General features: G+C 30.7%; 1 long non-coding RNA gene across 1 annotated transcript; it reads right to left on the reverse strand.

The window, feature by feature from the left end:
* Nucleotides 1-3,572: 3,572 nt before the first annotated feature.
* Nucleotides 3,573-4,828, reverse strand: LOC108473046 (uncharacterized). The gene is made up of 3 exons (XR_001869635.2): nt 4,389-4,828; nt 4,175-4,264; nt 3,573-3,781 (listed from the first exon to the last, which is right to left on the reverse strand). It is a non-coding gene; the product is annotated as an uncharacterized LOC108473046 (long non-coding RNA).
* Between the last annotated feature and the right edge of the window lie 473 nt (nt 4,829-5,301).

Genomic DNA, 5,301 nt, shown 5'->3' on the forward strand with positions numbered 1-5,301 from the left:
TTTGTGAAAGATTTCTCCACCATTTTCACCCTTATTAATTTAGATAATCAAGAAATATGTGGTTTTCAAGTGGGGTGAAACTCAAGAAAAGGCTTTCCAAGCCTTAAAAAATAAGTTGTGTTCAGCTTTAGTTCTTAAATTACCTAATTTATAACACATTTGAGTTTTAATGTGATGCTTCAAGTATAGGAATTGGTGCGGTCTTTATGCAAGATAATAGACCTATCGCATACTTTAGTGAGAAATTGAATGGTGCACAACTCAATTACTCAACTTATGACAAAGAGTTGCTTGCCTTGAATCGAGCATTTCAAGTTTAGCAACATTACTTGTTGCCAAGAGTGTTTGTTATACATACTAAAAATGAATCCCTTAACTGGTTAAAGAGAAAAGGTAAGTTGAGTAAAAGACATGCTCATTGGGTTGAGTTATTAAAACATTCTCATATGTTATTAAGTACTAACATGGTAAAGATAATGTAGTTGATGATGCTTTATTTTATAAATATTCTTTGATCACTACATTAAATGCTAAAGTTTTAGGATTTGAACACATTAAAGATTTGTACTTAACTAATTTTAATTTTTTGAATATTTATACTAATTGTGGGAGTGGCTCTATTAATATATTTTATCTTGGAGACGGTTTCTTGTTTCAATTGAATAGGTTCTATGAACCTTAATGTTCCCTGTGAGAGTTATTGATTCAAGAGGGGATTATAGGACACTTTGTTGTCACCAAAACCTAGGATATTCTAAAAGAACAGTTTTTTTGGTTGCATATGAATAGAGATGTGGAAAAAGTATGTTCTAAGTGTATTGCTTGTAAATAAGCAAAATTAATGGTAATGCCTCACGGACTTTATACTCCTTTACTTATTCCTTCTTCACCTTAGGTAGATTTTGTTAGACAAAACATATTAGCGAAACAAAATAGATAAATATAAATAAATTAATATTTATATATATAATGAAATATAAATAGAACAATTTATATTTAATTTGCAAAATACAAATAATCAAATGAAACCTTAACAAAAATTGAAAAAGAAGAAGAAGAAGAAGAATAGAGATTTTACGAAACATTGAGGCCTGTGAAACACAGTTTTCTTAAGACAGATTCAGTCGCTCTTACAGTACTTGGAGAAATGTTGGTCGAATGTCTCCCAAGATACAACAACACAAAGATCAAAGAAGCAGCACCTTTGCAGTGATCAACGAACAAATGATGCCTTTTTCTATCACCAGAATGTTTGAGAAATACGGAGAGGAAAACGAATAATTTCGAGAGAAATAGAATTTCGGTGCAAGAAAAATATCAGAGTGTGTAAAACCCTTTAGAAAACATAGCCTTTTATAGGCATTGAGAATGTTGGAATTTTGGACAATTTCCACAAAATCTGCCATTAAGGAGCTAATAGATCAAATTGATTAAAAAATTAAATCAAATTGATTGGTATCAAATAAATAAGATAAGTGTCCTTATATAACCAGATTATGTCTGCTAAGGAAAAAATAATTTCATGATGGGATAAAATATCCACAAGCCCATTTGGGCCTGACCGATCTAGACATTTCGTGTTGCACATGTTGTATGGGTACACCCCAATCCCGTCGAGTTTGGACCTACACCCCCTTGTGTGTGAGGCAAAGTTTCAAGCTTAGTCACTCAATTACCCTTTAAGAGGGTTCACATATATATACACATCTCACACTTGGTATTTAACCAATGTGGGATCTAAGTCTTTACTTTTCCTCAACAAATATTTTCAAGTAGCTTACTTTGAGCATTAATTTCTCATTCATCACTCAACCATTTTGAGCATATGAAATACCGTTGTAAATGTCTCATGGAGTAGAATATGAAACTATAATTTTATGATTCAAATCTTCACCTTTACCTATTGAGAATATGCCTCAAAGTTCCCATAAAATACAATTTTTTCGACAGATTTATCCATGGATTTTATACTTGGTTTACCAAGAATTAAAGAAGGTCGATATAGTATCTTTGTTGATGTTGACATGTTTCCAAAGATGGCTTACTTCATCGCTTGTCACAAAACAAATTATGCTACATATGTGGCTAACTTGTTCTTTAAAGAGGTGGTGCACCTTTATGGTATACATCGCACCATTATTTTTTATCAAGATGTAAAGTTTCTAAGTCACTTTTGGAAAGTTTTATGGGGTAATCTTGGAACTAAGTTACTTTACTTGACTACTTGTCACCCCCAAACCGATGACCATACTGAGGTGGCCAATCAAGTCTCAGGTGCTTTACGTAGAGTCGTTGTGGGTAAAAATCTTAAAAATTGGGAAGAATATTTAACATTTGTAAAGTTTGCTTATAATAGATCTATTGATTCAACTATTGGTTACTCTCCTTTTGAAATTGTTTATGGTTTTAACCCACTTACAATACTTGATCTTATGCCTTTTCCTATTAATGAGTTTTCTAGCTTAGATGGAGAAAAGAAATTGGAGTTACTGAAGTATATCAATAAGAAGACAAGACAAAGAATAGATAAGACAAATTTGTTCAATGCCAACCAAGTTAAAACTCATTTCTAAATTTAATTCTATATTATATGATTTATGAACTAACTTAATTTGGCATGATTAATAGTAATTAGTATTTGTGTATGTTTCGACATGTAAAATATTATTAGATTAAATCATAATAATAGAATTTAAAACTAATAAACTTAAGTGTAAATTTGGTATGTATTTTGTGTATAATAAATTCGGTGTATAATACAATCAATACCAATTTTTTAACTTTAACAATGAAATTTTATTTATATTTGGAATTTTGACGTGAGGTGCTTATAATTATTGGATTTAATTAGAATGGTGAGGTGATATTGGTGTGCTTTAAGGTAATAAATATTGAATATTAAGTCAAGTTTTTCTACCGTGAAAAAGCATTGCTATCATTTATTCACTTTGTTAAAAAAATTTATTATAAAAGAGTCACAAATCATTGATGTGGATAATTATTTCTCACCTATAGATAAGGACATTCTATTTTTGTTTTAAAATAAAATAAAATTTTTATCCTTTTAGAAAATGTTTTATTCAAAAAGATCATGAATGGTTGACTTGTATACTTCCTCGCGAATGAATAATGATTTTCTTAAATATTGGATTGTTGTTAATACATTTTAATATCCAATAATGACGTTATGATACGATAATAATGTAAAATCAAGAATTAAAATCCTAAATAAGATTAATATTATCTTATGATAGTACCAAGAATTACAGGGTATTAATCTTTCATTGCACATAAACAAACTCTCGAGTCCTAATTTGGTAAATATAATCCTCAATTAGTTATTGTTAGGATTTTCATAGTTTGTACTTATGTAAATCATATTCGAATGTTGGAATTAATAGACACATTATGACATATATACTAAAAATTAAAATAATGACAAAAGATTATTAGAGGTAATAGAACTATTATAAAAACTGGATGGGGTAGAAAAAAATAATGTGGTATTTGATAAATGGCTGTTATAGGAGGATACAATAATAAGACAAGGGAGGGGATACATTAGCCTATGCTACTACAGAAATTTTACAACAAATTATGGAGATTATAGGTTGCAAGCAAAATCAAAATTACATCTTGGAGAATTGCCAATAAATTCCTCCCTACTTTTAACAATTTAAAAGATAGAAATTTACAAGTTGTGAATCTTTGTCCTCTTTGTCATGCACTGGAATAATCAGTGAGTCATGTCTTCTGGGAATGCACGTTCATTAAATGTGTCCTGCAAGGAGTAGGGATTGATCGTTCATCCAGTATCCCGGAACAAAATTTGAATATTTGGTTAGGAAATTTATTTTTGACTATGAAATAAGAGCATTGTAAATGGTTAGTCATCACGTTCTGGGCAGAATGACATCACAGAACAAATTTTATCATCAAGGAGAACGGCAGTGCACAACGAGATTGATATATTTTATTAAGGCATTTTACATAAAGAACATTCAACTGGAAGTAGTGACAGAAGCAAGTGTTCGACAAAATGATTGTGTATGGACTTAGGATAAATGTGGTAAAAGGTAATTTTGATGTAGCGTATGACAGTTATATGCTGAGTTCAGTAACAGGAATAAATTTTAGAGACTTTGAAGGACATATATTGGTAGCATGCACTTACCCTAATACCTTTGTGGCTAATTCAACCACTGCAGAGGTGAGAGCTTGTTTACAAATGGTGGTAGTGGCTGAAGATTTGGGATTCAAAAATCTGGTGGTTGAAAGGGACTCTTTATAGTCATAAAAAAAATCCAAACATTTGAAGAGGACAAATCAAATATTGTTGTGATTATTAAAGAAATAAGAGAACGGACTCGGAGGTTTGAAAGCTTTACCTGTCATTTTACAGGCAGATTGGTGAACCACGTGGTGCACATAATGGCGGAGGAAGGGAAACAATGGGATTCACTAAAGATTTGGATTGAAGAGGCACCTCCAAGAACGGAATCGGCGGTCGAAGAAGATAGAAGGTCCCTGTCAGAAAGGTGAAATGAGTTAGAGAAATGCGAATGAAAGGACTCCGACGGTTTCAGTCTCTACACACAATCCATCATGGACGAAAAATGGGTAGGATATTTGATGGTTTTGACGATGGTAGTAGAGAAGTTGATGAGGGATGCCGGAGAGTTTGAACAATTTTCTTTTTCTTTTATGTTTTTCTTTCTTTTTCATTTCATATTTGGTGTTTGAGTTTTTTCTTAGGTTTAGGCTTTACTTGTGTCTGTGTCGGGGTTTTTTAAAGTAAAGTTTTTTTTTTTTATTCTTGTAAAGCTTTTATTTTCATTTATTAGGGTTTGGCATTGTTGTGCTGGTAAGGGCTGGGAAGAACACGTGTCTGTTATGCAGTCTTGTAATTTTTTCTTATTAATGGCATCCTTCCTAATTTTAAAATAAAAAATATATATATATTATAAAAGCTGGATGGGATAGAAAAAGTAAGGTGGTATTTGATAAATTGATAAGTTAAGTGTTGAAAATTTAAGTATTAAAAAATTAAGTTATAAGAGATATTTGCTATATTAATTAAAATTAAGTTTAAAATATAATTAGATTGTATGATAAATATTAATTTTAATTTATGATTTTTTATTTTACAATTTTAAAAGATTTCATGTCAAAATTAAGTGATAAATAATTTTTAGTAAATAAAAACAGCACAAGCGATTACAATAAAATCATAAATCATAACTCAAATTGTCCTTTTGAATCATCCCCTTATAGCTTGAGGAGGGATGGAGAACACCTGGA

Source organism: Gossypium arboreum, chromosome 6 (assembly GCF_025698485.1).
Source record: "Gossypium arboreum isolate Shixiya-1 chromosome 6, ASM2569848v2, whole genome shotgun sequence".
Classification (NCBI taxonomy): Eukaryota; Viridiplantae; Streptophyta; class Magnoliopsida; order Malvales; family Malvaceae; genus Gossypium; species Gossypium arboreum.